This window comes from Trachypithecus francoisi, unplaced genomic scaffold (genome assembly GCF_009764315.1).
Source record: "Trachypithecus francoisi isolate TF-2019V2 unplaced genomic scaffold, Tfra_2.0 Lachesis_group9, whole genome shotgun sequence".
NCBI classification, from domain to species: Eukaryota; Metazoa; Chordata; class Mammalia; order Primates; family Cercopithecidae; genus Trachypithecus; species Trachypithecus francoisi.
Genome location: NW_022681474.1, coordinates 61,883,100 through 61,900,885, shown reverse-complemented (window position 1 = coordinate 61,900,885; position 17,786 = coordinate 61,883,100).

Below are 17,786 nucleotides of genomic sequence, written 5' to 3'. Positions count from 1 at the left end.
GATGCATTTGTGATAGACATGAAGTACAATGGGCCTTCAGAAGAGGATGAGAGGAGAGGCAACTAGGTTGTCCTGGAATGAATCTTGCCAACTTTATATTTTGAAAATAATTTAAAAGGAAAGAATATAAAGGTAGTATTTTTTAATTTTTTAAAATTGTTTAAATCTGAGGAATAGCTAAGAAAGAAGACAACAAAATTAAAACTGGAGGAACTAAGAATAAAAGAGCAAGATTAAAAATAATCCCAAGCTCCCCCAAATAAATATGCCTTAGAAAAATAATAATGGTAATAATCCCAATGCATTTATAATCAATTGATTTTTTTTTTTTCCACGAGACGGAGTTTCACTCTTGTTGCCCAAACTGGAGTGAGTGCAATGGTGCGATCTCAGCTCACCGCAACTTCTGCCTCCTGATTCAAGCGATACTTCTGCCTCCTGATTCAAGCGATTCTCCTGCCTCAGTTTCCCCGAGTAGCTGGGATTACAGGTGCATACCACCATGGCTGGCTGATTTTTTTGTACTTTTAGTAGAGACTGGGTTTCACCACGTTAGCCAGGCTGGTCTCAAACTCCTGACCTCAAGTGATCTACCTGCCTCGGCCTCCCAAAGTGCTGGGATTATAGGCACAGCCACCATGCCTGGCCAGTCAATTGATTTTTTGACAAGGATTCCAAGAACACACATACAGAAGAATGAAATTTGACCCTCAACTTACACCATATACAGAAATCAACTCACAATAGATTAAACACTTAAATGTAAGACCTGAAACTGTCAAACTCCTTGATGAAAACATCTAGTTCTATGACACTAACCTGAAAAATGATTTTTTAAATGTGGTATCAAAAGCAGAGGCAACAAAAGCAAAAACAGACAAATGGGTTACAAGAAACTAAAAAGCTTCTGCACAGGAAAGAAAACAATCAACAGGGTAAAAAGACAACTTATGGGATGGAAGAATATATTTGCAAATCATACGTCTGACAATGGGTTAATATCCAAAATATTAAATGTATAAGCAACTTAATAGCAAGAGAACAACCCAATTGAAAAATGGGCAAAGAACCTAAATAGACATTTCTCAAAAGAAGACATGCAGGTGGCCAATAGGTATATGAAAAAATGTTCAACATCGCTAATCATCAGGCAAATGCAAAATAAAACCACAATGAGATATCACTCACGCTTGTTAGAATGGCTATTATCAAAAGACAAAAGATAAGGGTTGGTCAGGATGTGCAGAAGAGGGAACACTTGTGTGCCATTGGTGGAAAGGTAAACTATTGTAGGCATTTTGGAAAAACAGCTTAGAGAATACTCAAAAAATTAAAAATAGAACTACTATATGAAATCAGCCTAAGTGTCCATCAATAGATAAATAAATAAGGAAAATGTGAGATAGATGAAAGATAGAATAGCTAGATAATAAATAGATAGATAGATAGATAGATACATACATATAATGGAATACTATTCAGCCTTTAAAAGGAAGAAAATTCTGTCATTTACAATAACATACATGAACCTTGAGAACACTGTGCTAAGTGAAATAAGATAGGCACAGAAAGACAACAGTGTTTTGATTTTACTTATATGTGGAATTCAAAATAGTCAAGTCCCATAGGAACAGAGGATAAAATGGTGGTTACCAGAGGCTAGGGGGTTGGGGGTAAAGAGATGTTGGTCAAAACAAACAAAATTTCTGTTAGTGGGAATAAGCCAAGAGATCTATTGTATATCACAGTGACTATAATTAATAGCAATATATTGTATACTCGGAAATTGCAAAGAGAGTAAATTTTAAGTGTTCCCACTACAATGAAAACACAAGTATGTGAGGTAATGCATATGCTGAATACCTTGATTTAGCCTTTCCACAAGGTATGCATATATTATATCAAAACATCATGTCATACACCATAAATATATACAATTTCTATCTAAAAACTAAATAAAATAGTCCCAATGCATATTATTAATGAATGCAGCTAGGAAAATTAACTGTATAAAAATGTTTTGTGGGCCATATGCAGTGGCTCACACCTGTAATGTCCGCATTTTGGGAGGCCGAGTCGGGTGGATCACCTGAGGTCAGGAGTTTGAGACCAACCGGGCCAACATGGTGAAAACCTGCCTCTACTAAAAATACAAAAATTAGCCGGGCGTGGTGGTGCACTCCTGTAGTCCCAGCTACTTGGGAGGCTAAGGTAAGAGAATCACTTGAATCCGGGAGGTGGAGGTTGCAGTGAGCTGAGATCATGCCATTGCACTCCAGCCTGAAAATGTTTTATGTATATCAAGCAACATTCATTTGAGAGGTAACTACTGGATAAGCAATACTGATGCAATACTATTAATAATAGCTTACATTGCATACCACTTACCATGTAGCAGGGGCTATTCTAAGCACTTTACATATTAGCCCATATAATCATTACTTCAATCCCAAGAAGAGGGGTGCTTTTATCCTTATTTAATGGTGAGGAAAATTCAGGATTAGAGAGATTAAGTAATTAGCTCAAGGTCACACAAGCAACCCAGGCAGTTGGGCTCCCAGGTCTCCAGTTTTAACCACCATATTAGACAGAATGAAAACAAGGCACAAAACAGCGTGATTATTAAAGGAGGCAGAAAGCTCACCCGGCGGTTTCCTTCTCAAGATGGAGAGAGGTCGAAGTGAATTTGGAATATGATTCTTGTATCTCTGGCCATCTATGTAAAAGCTGTTTTGGAAATGAGGTGCTCACAGAGGTGCTCCACTGCTGTCAGGGACTCGGGGAGGAAAATCCCTCTGAGTTATCCCACAGATTTAGCTAGACTAAGAAGAGAAGCAGCCCACTCAAGGCAGTCGCCACTGGGAGTTTCTGAATAAGGGTAAAAAGAACACCCACTTCTTAATAGAACATCAAGCCTGAAAGGATGCTACCTCCAACTCCCTCCTACAGAGAATCACAGAATGAAAAGCTAAATGATAACAGGGCCCTGCAGTGTAGACAGCTTCAAGAGCAACGTAACTCAGACAGCGGGGTGGGGCGGAGGCTGCGCAGTGGCTGACAACAGAGGCTCAGCCACCCCTCTCGTTGGGCTCACTCTCTGCTGGGTTGCCACAGGCCTATTTTTTTGGCAACACTGTTGCCTATTTCCTGCTGTGATCATCTTGTCCTACATATCATGAAATGACTCCACTGAGCTCTTTCATAGAGGCTCTGCAGCTATTCTGTGAATGGGAATTGGGACACATTGGCCATCACACGGATGCTAAAAACACAAAAAAGAATGGATGCTTTCTCCAGCTGCACATAGGTCCTTTATCCTCATCCACTTATAGATACCCTTGCATAGTGAAAAGAATCCTGGATTAGGCTTCAGTAGGCCTGGTGCACAAACTCTCAAGGTGATTTCAGACCAATTACATAAATTACATAGCCTTTTTATGCCTCAGTTTCATCAGCTGTAAAATGGCAATAAAATGCCCTAACTCCTGCAAAGGGCCATAAAGGTATTATGAGAACCAAATGAAATAACATGCATGAAAGCCATTTGGAAGGGACAGATGACTATACAAGGGCAAGGGGTTATTATTTCTCTACACCTGTTACTACAGTGCCGCTGTAAGAAAACCCACATGCCTGCACAAGGGCCCAGCTTTGCAAACTAAGGCTTGGAACAGTGAATTAGTCAGCTCTGATTGCCACATGAAGTACCACAGATCTCACAGACTGGGTGGCTGAAAGAACAGGAATTTAATTTCTCACAGTTCTGAGGCTCGAAGTACAAGGTCAAGGTGCTATTAAGATTGGTTTCTGGTGAGGCCTCTCATCCTGGTTGGCAAATAGCCACCTTCTCACGGTGTCCTCACATGACCTTTCCTCTGTGCTCATGCATCCCTCATGTTTCTGCCTCTTTTTTACTTTTTTTTTGAGACAAGATCCCACTCTGTCACCCAGGCTGAAGTTCAGTGCAGGCTCAGTCACAGCTCACTGCAGCCTCGACCACCTGGATTCAAGCAATCCTCCTGCCTCAGCCTCCTGAGTAGCTGGGACTGCAGTTGCATGCCACCACGCCCTGCTAATTATTTTTTATTTTTTGTAGAAATGGGATCTCACTATGCTGCCCAGGCTGATGTCAAACTCCTGGGCTCAGGTGATTCTCCTATCTTGGCCTCCCAAAGTGCTGGGATTGGAAATGTGAGCTACCAGACCCAGCCTCTGCCTCTTCTTATAAGAACAGCAGTCCCATGGAATTAGAGCCCCCTCCACATAACCCCATTTAACTTTAATTACCTTTTTAAAGGCTCTGTCTCTAAATACACTCACATTGGGTGTTAGGGCTTCAGCAGATGAAGTTTACGGGGACACAACTTGGTCCCTACATGACAAACACCCAGAGGGACGAGGCGTTCGGCTGCATCTTTTTTGCACAATCAGACGGTCTCTGCCCTATAGGGTCTTCTGTTGTCTATAACAAAGTGTCCTAGCCGAGTGCCAGGCTGAGATTTTTTTTTAATTTTACTTTTTATTTTTATTTTTCTTAGAGACAGGGTCTCAATCTTGTCCCAGATTGGAGTACAATGACACCCTCATAGCTCACTGCAGCCTCAAATTCCTGGGCTCAAGAAATCCTCCCAGTCAGCCTCCCACGTAGCTGGGACTACTAATGTGCGCCATCAGAGTCTGGCTAAATTTTTTTATTTTTCATAGAGACAGTCTCACTGTGTTGCCCAAGATAATCCTGAACTCCTGGGCTCAAGCAATCCTCCTGCCTCAGCCTCCCAAAGTGCTGGGATTACAGGCATGAGCCACCATGCTGGGCTGGGATTCTATTTTGACTGTTTCTGGAACTAGAGAACTGACTGTCACTTCAGGTATCCATTTACATAAATCAACATGCAGGAGGGTGCTGTGCTTTAAAAAAAATTTTTTTTTAAATTTCTGTAGGTTTTGGGGGAACAGGTCGTATTTGGTTACACGCGTAGGTTCTTTAGTGGTGATTTGTGAGATTTTGGTGCACCCATCACCCAAGCAGTATACACTCAACCCAATTTGTAGTCCTTTATCCCTCATCCCTTGCCCACCATTTCCACCTGAGTCCTCAAAGTCCACTGAGGCCTTTGCGTCCTCATAGCTTAACTCCCACTTATGAGTGAGAACATACAATGTTTGGTTTTCCATTTCTGAGTTACTTCACATGGAATAATAGTCTCCAATTCCATTCAGGTTGCTGCAAATACCATTAATTCATTCCTTTTTATGGCTGAGTAGTATTCCATCATATATATATGTGTATACGTGTGTGTATATATATATATGTATATATATGTGTGTGTATATATACACACACTATCATATACTGTATCATATATCATTATATATTATATATATATATATATATATACACACACACACATACATATGGAGAGAGAGAGAGATGGAAAGAGAGGGCTTTTCTGGTTATCGTTGTTTCTTATTTGATTTGTACAGAACTGAGAACATGGTAGGATGTTATCTGCCCCAGGATAAACTTCATGGTTGGCTTGGAGCCTTGTTCAGGGAATGGTTAAAGGAGCAAGCTACAGGTGGGCTTAGAGCCCGTTACTCCTTGTACTTCCTGGATCAGAAGTGTGGGCACCCTTAAAGATCAGCATCTCCAGCATGGGAAACTTTTAAGCATGAAGGCTTCTTCCAGTGGGTTCATGACCACAGGATACAAACAAAGAAGAGATGAACAGAGCAGGTGTAGAGAAGTAACTGTTTGGATAGGTGAATGCCCCAAATTTCAAGAGATAAATGGGAGAGGAGGAGGAGGGACAGAGATCGTCTTTACAATGGCATGAGCAAGAATACTTAAATATCAATATTTCTATGACTTGTCCCCACAAGCTGGTGAGGCATGGGGCATTCGGGTTGTTAAATGCTCATAATGTTAGATCTTAGGAAACAGACAGAAGAGGGGAAGAAAAAGAAGCAGAGAGGAGAAATTTCTGAAGGTGACTGGGGCTTATCTCCCCGGTCTAGGTAAAGATGAATCTTGCCCATATTGACAGACAGATTTGCGGTGGACTTTACTGGCCCCGTGTATCCTGGGACCAGACACCTTAATCAACCGGCACTAGGGAATCTGCCAGTTCAAGGGTTGTAGCCCAATAAAGGATCCAGGATTTCAGGGCTCTCATCTCCCCTTAAACAAGGTCAACAGAGTCAGAATGCCTGTTCTGATCTTGGCCTTTTAAAATCTGACCAGAGAAGTATATACTTGCTCTACCTGCTATACCAAGGGTGTACAGCACAAGCTGCCATGCCTATGGCCCAAATAGACACCACGGTGTAGAGATACCCTTGAACTTTGCTAATGCCTTGATGAGGGTAATGGTTTCCTTGGTTAACTCACCTGTTCATGCAAACACCACCTGAACAAAGCCCATAGGCTCAGCGCAGAGGCTGAGTGGCAATAGCTGAGTAATCTAGGTGTCTGCGACGGAGCCTCAGGAACACAACTGTCATAGGCTCAGCATCTCCCTGGGCATGGCTCTGTCACCAAAGGAGACAGCCAGAATGTGCAATGACTTAATTAGAATCCCGCACTCCAGCCAACAGGGGCAGGTGGGCGACACGTTTGGAAACTGGCCTTGGGAAATGCCAAAGAGAATAGCATCCATCTCCAGTCGGCTAGAAGATCTCAGGCAGGCAGGGAGGTTGGACCCTGAAGGAAGCTCATAATTTCAGAAGAAAAGAATCTTCATTAAGATCTCATGCTCACAATCTCTGAATGAGCTGAGTTTTATTTCAAGAACACATTTTCCCCCAGCCCTGAAATAAGTGTGAACCGAACTGTGAAAAACAGACCTTGACCATATTGTTGTCACTACCAATTCACAGCAACAGTCTTCAGTTGTGAATTATCACCCTCTATTTCTCTTTTGCATTGAAGGGTTTGGAGATTACAAAAAAAAAAAAAAAAAATCTCTCGCCAAGATGACTCAAAAAATTTCCATTTAAAAAATCTTGATCATTCTCATCGCCGCCTGCGGATCTGCGGTGTGTCACATTCTCCCATCAGCAGTGCTCACTGGTACATGCCTAATGAGAGAAGGCCCTCCCCTGGGCTTCTGGAGAGGTCTCTACAACATAGCCGTGCCCTACATAATGAGAGAGAACTACCTGGGGAATTCCAGTCCTTAGCAAACCTCAGTACAAACCAAGCTTGTTCTTTTCCATCATGTTCTAAGTCAATCTGAATGCATTACAAACCACAGAGTTGCAAATTGTATTTGATTATTTATAACCATAAAATAAATGGAATAATGTAGGTCTTGTGAATTTTTTTCAATGACGGATAAGGCAAGGAACAGAAAATTCCCCAGTGGGGCTAAATGATTAATGCATGATGAATTCATAACATCCTTGCATTTGACAATCTTTCTTGAAGGAGTTGAAACCAGTTTCCAAGGTACAATACGTACAGTTTTCCAAAACTTTTAAGTTTTTCTAGCCCTGAGCTCTCACATAAACCACAGTAGTTAGAGAAAGATATAAATTTTGAAGAAGAAGACATATTTCTTTACTCTGCACAACTCATCTTCTCATGGCAAAGGTCACAAAATAGCATCCTCTCACCTGCTTCTAATTTGGTATAAAGGCAAAAAAAAAATATGCCTAGGTATTTACTTCGAAAATCATGCTATAAGAATATTTTGAGATGAAAGCGAGTCTTATGAGTTACTATCTGTCATTGGCTTCCCATGATTAAAGGTAGGGTACCTATGCAACTGGACAGACCACATCAAAGACTTCATTAGGCCTGCAGGTACAGTGTCATGTGGTGCTCTGATGTTAATATACTTTCATTTGATTAAAGTCCAGACTCCTGCCAAAATAGCAATATGGAGACGGCAATGCTGTTCTCTGTTCCCTCCCCTTGGATAGCTCTCTTTTTTGTGAAGCTTCTGATAACTGGACAACAAACTCTTTGTGGTGGTGGTGGTGGTGTCATTGTTACGGCCAGCTTGTGTTAACTCTATGCTCCCCACTGTGCCCAAACTTTCATACATTTTATCTCATTTACTCATCACATTGAGACTGTGAGATGGATTTTAACGAGAAAAAAGTAGGTGCATGTACCACTGAAAGGGAGGGACACAGCCAGGGGGTGGAGCATGGACTGTGGAGCCCAGGCTAGAAAGAAGGGCTAGAAAGAAAGGCTAGGCTGCCTTTTTTTTTTTTTTTTTTTTTTTTTTTTTTTTTTTTTTTAGACGGAGTCTTGCTCTTGTCGCCCAGCCTAGAGTGCAATGGCACCATCTCGGCTCACTGCAACCTCTGCCTTCCAGGTTCAGGAGATTCTCCTGCCTCAGCCTCCTGAGTAGCTGGGATTACAGGCGCCCACCACCACACTTGGCTAATTTTTGTATTTTTAGTAGAGACGGGATTTCACCATGTTGCCAGGCTGGTCTTGAACTCCTGACCTCAGGTGATCCACCTGCCTCAGTCTCCCAAAGTGCTGGGATTACCGGCATAAGCCACTGCACCCAGCCTAGACTGTCTTTCTGTGCCAACTTCCTACTGTCCACTTCAGCAAGCGGGAAAGAAACCCAGATCAGATTTGCCAGTAAGGTCATTCAAGTCCATGGCCTCAAAGGCCCTCTCTTCAGCACAGAGATATGCAAAATATATGTTGATCTGAGAAATGGTAGTTGCTATCATTTAGAGTGAAATCTAAGGAGAAAAAATTAGCTGGCTTGTTTCTTTCTGTTCCTAAACCTCAACATCCTGACAAAGCAGTCTAAAGGAGTTCAAGCCCTGCCCTACCCTGCTAAAGCATTCATAATCTTATCCTATTCCCCTAAGGGTTATGACAACCAAGATCTTACATTGTAGCAGAGGGGAAGGGGGAAACAGTACATATGAGAAGCCTCCTCCCCCACAGTGCAAGAACCCTTTTCAAGAACACCTGCACTTCCATGGGCGGACATGGAAGCTGTAAGTAATTGCCTATAAAGCAAACATTAAGGCTGTGAGCCCTGCCAACACTTCTCTCTCACATGTGCAAATGGGTTACACATAGGATGCACAAAGCTATTCCATCGAGAGAAATCCGTTCCATCAGCCATACGCGCAGAGCCCTGCACATCTTCTCCCCTGAGCAGGGTAAATGACAGTAACGACCCACACCTCCAGACGAGAATGTGTTAGAAATCTAGGACCTCTATTATACCTAGAATTAGGAACAGAATATCCAATGGGCCTACACGAGCAGCTGTGCATTCTGAACTCAGACAGCAAATTGACATGAAGTTGCCGCTGAAACAAGTACTTTTGCCACAGTACTGTGAGTACAATACCCTTTCTAAGTAGCAGCAAAACTCTGTGGTTTCACAATCAGATCAGCACCATTTGTACCCCATCTGTATGCTCCTGTTTTATGGCATTCTCTGACATTATCCAAAGTAAACTGTCCACATTTTAATGTATTTTCATATGCTTTATTTTCCAGAGTTGGGACAAGAAGAAGTAACTTTTGCCTAATCCAAAATTCAGTTGGCAGGTATCCAAACACCCAAGTACTTTCCTCTGGCGACATTTTGTGTGGTAGGAAGACAGAAAGGTATACAAAAAGCAGCCAGGAGGCTGAAGGGATGCTGATGTCTCTGAAATTTAGACTTTTTTTCTCCTTTATTGCTAACTTTCAGAAGTAATTAGGGCACTCATTTCTAAGCTAATGCCTTCTAATGGTCACTTAATTCTGGACAAACTGCAGAGTAGAATGCTTTTGAAACTAGAATTAATTGTTTAAAAGATATTATTGGGATTAGTCTGGTAAATGTAGAAAGAAAAAAAGACCTTTTACTGAGACATTAAAAATAATGAAGTTCCCTCCAGTCCCAAACCTAATATATTTTGTGGGTTTCTTTTTTTCTTTTTCTGTTTTTACTTTTTTCTTCCTGGAAGTAATGGGCCAGGGAACAAAGCAATACCAGAGACCTCTCCACCTGCTTATGGGCGTTCAGTGATGCTTCCTACCATCACATCAGATCAGTCCTACTAAGGAAGAGAAGACACATAGATCAGAGTGGCATGCTGCAATTATTTTTCTCTTTTATTTCAAAAATATCCATCTAATCACTGCTGTGCTGAGAGTTCTTGAGAAAGGTGTACAATGTACAAAGGGCAGGAAGTGACAGTCCCCTGAGGCTCACAGTCTGTTGAAGGACAAAGGCAATAAATAGCAAGGAACTCCAAGGCATATGCTATAATAGAAGCATGGCTAAGATTCTATAAGGGTCAATAAAGTGAGGGAATTTTGAATGGAAAAAAAACTACGAAGACTTAAAATCTTTAAGTGCATTTAGGCCCCCAGTAGTTCAGTAAAGAAAGGAAGGGACTATGCCAGGCACAAGGACAGCGAGAGCAACACCACAAACCTAGAAAAGTCAGCATGGAGCACAGGGTGTGGGAATGAGAGAGGGGCAGCATCACGGAATACAAGATTAGACTGTGGCTGTGCCAAAGAAAGTTTCAAATGCTACATAAAGAGTTGGGACATGGGACATGGGACATGGGACATTGGTATATAGACAATGGTGAACGGTTTTGAGTAGGAAACTACCATGAAGTGATGAGTTGAAGTTGGTGTGTTGCGTTTCTTTCTTTGCCCTGGGAGTGATAAAGCAGGTATAATTGAAGCGTGATGAGGAAAAGGGAGGAAGACCCACTGGGAGAAAAAGACAGAAAGGCAGAGCTAGGATCACCACTCACACACATTTCTGCTTTGCCATCTTGGTTGGAGCAAGCCTGTTCATTCTCCTTTACCTCTTTTCTTGTGTCCTTTTTACTGTTAAGTGTTGACTTTCTCGTCTCTTTAACATCATTACAATATTTAAACATCACTTCAAAATTGAGTCACCAGACCTGACTTCCAATGTGAGCTTTCATCCCAAACTTCTGCATGCCTGCTTGACATGTGAAGAGGGATATTCTGTTGATCCTCAAACTCGACAGCCAAATTGAATTGATCTTCAACTAGATCCCTGATTTTCTTCCATCTTCTCATCATTTAACACCACTTCAATCCCCCAAATCACCCAGAGTACAATTACAAAGTTATGTTAGACTGTGCCTTCTCTCAACTCATCAACATACAACATGTTGTCTAATCGTATTACAAAACCTCTTTTATTATCTTTACATCTTCTGGCTCAGTTCATCTCCTCTAGCATAGATTGATTTCAAGTCTACCTGCTTTATTTACCCCCTAGACTCTCAGAATAGTTTCTTACTTGGTTTCCTTGTCTCCAGTCTCTTCCCTCACTAATCTCTCTCTCGCTACACAGCCTGAAACACAGATCAGATGGTGTAAGGCTCTTCCTCACAAGCTTCGGATGTCTTCCCACAATGAAGTCAACCACTTGAGTGAGTAGCATCCAAGTCTTGAATGATTGGCCAAAGCCTCCAACCAATCTCTCCATGCTTTCTGTACCCCCATTCCCCAAATACATTGTTCAACTCAATGTCTTGCCTACACCTATGTCTTTCTCTCCAAGTCTGCCTATTGAAATTCTATGTGTTTTTCAAGCCCTAGCTCAGATATTGCCTCTTCCACAAAACCTTTCTGTCTTCCCCAGTCCCAGATCAATCAATCACTACTTTCTCTTTGCATATACACAATTATCCAATAGTATTATTTCTGTCTGCTATTTACCATTTTATATGTGTTTTCTCTCCTCAATTATAAATTCCTTGAGTGCGGGAGACATGTCACATTCATCAATATATTCCGTGCTAACTGGCATAGCGTTTTGCAAGTAATAGGCTCGAAAGAATAAATGCCAATTTGTTTATTTTTACATTTGTTCCCAGGCCTTAAAATTTCTAGGATTGTAGGTTTCCTGATGGAGATTCAGATCACCTATCAAAAGGGAAAGTGTTTGCTAAGTAATTTAAGCCTTACATTTCCAATAGTTAATCAAATATATATGAGGTCCTAACTATTCATTTCATTAATAGTTTATTTAGTTACTCACTAAAAATATTCACTAAACATTTACTTTGCTCCTAGTACTGTTCTAGATGCTACAGATCAGGTGATGAATAAGACTAGTATGGTTCAACTTCCTCTAGTTTGCATTCTAATGAGAAAATTGATTTTTTTAAGTAATACATTACAACAAGTTTATATAGAAATACAAGGTGGAGGCTGGGCATGGTGGCTCATGCCTGTAATCCCAGGACTTTGGGAAGCCGAGGCAGGTGGATCACCTGAGGTCAGGAGTTCGAGACCAGCCTGGCCAACATGGTGAAAACGCATCTCTACTAAAAATACAAAACTTTGCTGAGCATGGTGGTACACACCTGTAATCCTAGCTACTTGGGAGGCTGAGGCACGAGAATCGCCTAAACCCAGGAGGCAGTGGTTGCAGTAAGCTGAGATCACACCATCTTACTCCAGCCTGGGTGACAAGAGCCAAACTCCATCTCAAAAAAAAAAAAAAAAAAAGAAAGAAAAGAAATACAAGGTGGACAAAGAAGATAAACCAGAGTAATAGGACAGAGAGTTACTTGGGTGGCCAGGGAAAGGCTCTATAAGGAGATGACATTTCAACTGATTCATAGGCTATTCCATCATTCTATAAAGCCAGGTGCTTTTGGGTAATGCGGATATTGCATGATAGAACTAGTGACTCCCTAGTGATGGGCAACATAGGTCACATGGTCACCTGCTGTTTGTGATCAAGCATTCAATCTGTACCAGATCCCAGGGATATCAGTCTTCTCCTCTTCCTCCTCCTCTTCTTCTTTCTCTTCCTCATCCCCTTCTTCTTCTTTGTCTCTAAGTGAGTTCCTGGGTCACAAGCAGTGGTGTACGGTAGGCTTTGATGATGTGTCCCGTCCCTCTTCAAGATGGAAAGCCTGCCACCAGATTATTACTGTCTGCTCACATCCACCCCAGGGATATAATACCATATCAAAATTTCAAGACTGCTCACTGCTGCTGATTAGGCTCTTGAGATGGCAGCATCCAGATAAACTTTACTGACTAAAAGTCCAAGTTGTTGAAGCTTTCCTCAGTCTCCATCTTTACCGTCATGCTTCCTTTGGTCAAGAGCTCATGAAGGACCCTGAAATATTTGGACAATGAGGTTAACTAATAACGACAATGATACTCTTCTCAACAACCTAACAACTGAGGCATATTTCTGTCATGGAAGCATTTTGGTGAGCATTCATATCAGGAGCAAATATCTCACTCTGGACCTGTTCCAGTAAATCCATCTACACATTTCCCTTCAAATTTCATTGTCAACAGTCCTCTAATATTTTTCCTTCGACATCTCCAACTATAGAGCCACACCATGAACCACTGCACATGCCCTGAAATAGATTCTTATCTCAGGCTCTCTCTTCTTCCTGACAGTGCAGTTACGAGATCTTCTACCCAAAGTTATTTGTACTGGAAAGATGTTCTTTTTCCACTCCCCTCAGGACCACCTGTGATAAATGCAGCTGTAATAACACAGCAGTCCATTTCCAGGGGGATCAGCACACTCATACTAAGCAGAGCATCTGTAAACCAGGCTTTAAAATTGTTCCTCTGTAGCCATCTTTTCACAGGGACCTCCAGTGAGGTATTAAGGCAGATTAAAGAGGGGGTTGCAGTGAGACAGGAATAGCCATACTGCGAATGTGAGCTGTGTGCTTATGGAACTGACTTGTGCTTTCACAACCTGCTTGGTCTCTGTCTCATAAACCATATTTTTATATGATGAAGACACGCTAGGCATATCAGATTTTATGGCAATGGCAATCCGACAATCCTTATTCATGTTGGGCAACATGAGTCACACGGTCTCCTACTGTTTGTGATCAGGCATTCAATCTATACCAGATCCCAGCATTCAAAAAACAAAACAAAACAACAACAACAACAACAACAACTGTTTCTTAAAAGGAGCATGAGTCCTTCAGGCCATTATTAAGTAAAATAAGGATAAATATTTGTTAAAGAAGGTAAGATTTCCCTCCAAAATTCTCGTGATTTCCCTTTTAATGGTACCAGAATTTATGCAGTATTCCCATTTTCCAAGACACTTAAAGCAACAGAATTCTGCTCAGCCAGAGGACTAAGTAACAAAATGGCTTGTGACCCAGATTCCATTGGCCAACCTCCTGCTCTAGTCCCTGCTCAAGCCTTTCAGTTCACCTTGTAAGTGGGTTAGACTGGAACACACAAATGTTTCATGTACAGTAGACCCGCACTTATTCATGGTTTTGCTTTCTGTGGTTTCAGTTACCCACAGTCAACTATGGTCAGAAAATATTAAATGAAAAATTCCAGAAATAAGTCATTCGTGAGTTGTAGATTGTGTGCCATTCTAAGAAGCATGATGACATCTTGGGCTGTCTTGCTCCACCCAACCCAGGACACGAATCCTCCCTTCTCCCAGCATCTCCATGCTGTCTACACTACCCACCCGTGAGTCACTTAGAAGCCGTCTCCATTATCATATCAATTGTCGTGGTATCGCAGTGCTGTGTTCAAGTAATCCTTATTTTACTTCATAATGGCCCAAAGCACAAGAGTAGTAATGCTGGAAATTCAGATATGCCAAAGAGAAGCTATAAAGTGCTTCCCTTAGGTGAAAAAATGAAAGTTCTTGACTTGAGGAGGAAAGAAAGAAAATCGCACGCTGAGGTTGCTAAGATCTATAGTAAGAACAAGTCTTCTAGCTGTGGAATTGTGAAAGAAGGAAACAGAAATTTGTACTAGTTTTGCTGTCACACCTCGAACTGCAAAAGTTACAGTCACAGTGCATAAAAAGTGCTTAGTTAAGATGGAAAAGGTGTAAAATTTGTGGGTGGAAGACACGAACAGAAAGGCGTTCCACCTGATGGCAATCTGGTTCGGTACTATCCAGGGCTTCAGGCATCCACTGAGGGTCTTGGAATATATTTTTTATGGACAAGGGGAGACTGCTAAAATACCTCCAAAATCTGGAGAGACCACCTCTTAGTGGTATGGAATGCAAAGGTATCCTGTTTTGTCAGGTGCAATCCCCATAATGTTATTAAGGTAGTTGTGTCCTATATTTTCATGGAATTTATGGTAAAGCCTCTGGCTTGTACGTGTCTTCTTGATGCATCTAGATCTGCTACTTTCACTGCAGCAAAACACTGCAAACTTACTGAACCAGCATGATGCTGTGTGGGGTGGAGAGAAGATCAATGTCACTGGCTCATATTGTGGCCCACAGTTAGAGGTAAAGTAATAACTTCTGACAAATCTGTAATCCTTTCCAGGTGAAAACAAATGAATTCTAGTGTTCTTTGTTTAATGAGACTAAGAAAAAGTATTTTTTTACTTCATACTGTATACCAGGTGCCAGGGATGCACTAATTTGCTTTAGTAAGGAAATCACATCTGAAACAGCAACTAAAATGAAAGTCACTATTTGATTAATCAAACAGTAATATATTACGCTCCAAGACCCATCAACAAATCACAGTGGAACATGAAACTAGAATGTTATAAAAATCACTATGCCTGTGCATTTTCAAATCTCTAATTATGCAAGGTCGCTTTTGTAGTATTATTTTGGTAAAGTAAAGAGGTAAAGAGGGAAATATCCAGAGACATTCACTTGGTCTTGGTCTTCCCTTCACAGATCTGGGAGCTGGTGTGCATGGATTCTGTCCATTTTCAATGTTACCTATGTTTAGAGTGGGGAAAACACAATGGGATAGGTCTAAGATTCCACTGGGTATAACAAGGCAGACTTGGGTCAAAACTCAATTTACACTCTCACCTGACTTACTGCTTTTTATCATCTTTTGATAGCTTCTTATTTTCCTTCAGCATCTCTAATTGTCAGAGTATGGAATCTATCAGGGTTTTGTTTGGTGTTCATCCCCCTCTTTTCTTTTCTTTTCTTTTTTTTTTTTTTTTGACACAGAGTCTCATTCTGTCGCCCAGGCTGGAGTGCAGGGGCGCAATCTTGGCTTACTGCAACCTCTGCCTCCTGGGCTCAAGCAATTCTCATGCCTCAGCCTCCTAAGTAGCTGGGACTATAGGCACATGCCACCACACCTGGCTAATTTTTGTATTTTTAGTAGAGACAGGGTTTCACCATGTTGGCCAGCCTGGTCTCAAACTCCTGACCTCAGGTGATCTGCCCACCTCAGCCTCCCAAAGTGCTGGGCTTACAGGCATGAGCCACCGTGCCTGGCCCCCTCTTCTCTTTTCTATGTATACTTTCTTGTTAGGTTATCTTACCCAATCCATGACTCTCAGTAACATATATATATATATATATATATACACACACACACACACACATACACACACACATATATAAAACATATATAAATGTATATATCTCACATATACACACATGTATGTGTGTATGTATATATACCTACATACCTACATGCACATACATGCCTGAACTTCTCCTTGAGCTCATATATTCTCCTGGCTACTAATTATCTCCATTTGCATGTTAATAAGCATCTTAAACTAATAAAAGAGAGCAGTTCATTTTTGTTTTCCACTCAGCAAACCTGTTCTTTCCCAAGCAAGACTTCTACCATCTGCCTAGTATCTCAGACTAGAAATCTTGATTTTATCCTTTATTCCACTCCTGTGTTCACATTTAATTCATCCATAAGTTCTATAAATTCTACTACAAAGTGTACCCTAAATTTGATTACATTCCACAATCACCACTCCTGTGACACTTGCCTATACCACCATCATCTCTTCTTTGACTAGCATCATAGGCTCATAAACAGTTTTCAGTTTTCACCAATTTTTGCATTATTCTACCCAGAATCAAAGGTAATTTTTCTAAATATAAATCAAATCATGTCACTCTTGTGCATAAAATTCTCAAATGGCTTTTTACTTCAACCAGAATGAAATCCAAACTCTTTATTGTAGCCTATTAGATTCTCCTGGCTCCTGTATGATTCCGATATCAATTATTTCTGTTTCCACCATCTTCAATATACTGCAACCTACACTGGCCTCATCTTTCTCCCTGAAGACTAAGACACATCTCAGGGTCCTGTTTTCTTTGTTTGGAACTCTCTTCCATGACTGTCTTTTCTTCATAATTTGGGCCACTGGATTCAGGACTCAACAGCTGCCTTTAAGTCACTCTTCACTATGTTCCTTCTTTTGTCCGTTTTAGAGCATCTATTTGTCCTGAAAATAGTTTGTTTGTTTATTTATTAACTCTCTACCCTACTATAAGCTTCTCAAGTATTCCGTCTTGCTCACCAGTATATTTTCTGCATTTAGAACAACGCCTATCAGACAGTAGTTGGTCAATAAATATTCATCAGCTGAATTATTGACCCTCTACAATTCTTCCTTTTGCTTGGTGGACTGCAGTATTACCTGAAGCACCAGAAGTTAATGTTAGCTCAACCCAAGGTCTAATGACCAGTAGAATAGTTTGGTATTTCCATTGCTTCAGTGGATGATTGCTCTAATTTAAAGTCTTGTATTTCCTTGAGGAAAGTGAGAAGGATGTTTTATTGTCCCTACTTGTGATTGTATTGCAAGGTCTTCAAGGATTCTGCCTTTTCCCTTTACTTAAAGGTTTCCAGAATGAGCACAATTCTGGGAATAGGATGAGGAGCTTTTACATCTCTCAATGTGGTTCAACAGGCCTCTTTCCATGAATCCTAAAGTTCTGTTTTCTTTCTTTTTTTTTTTTTTTGAGGTGGAGTCTCACTCTCGCCCAGACTGGAGTGCAGTGGCCAGATCTTAGCTCACTGCAAGCTCCACC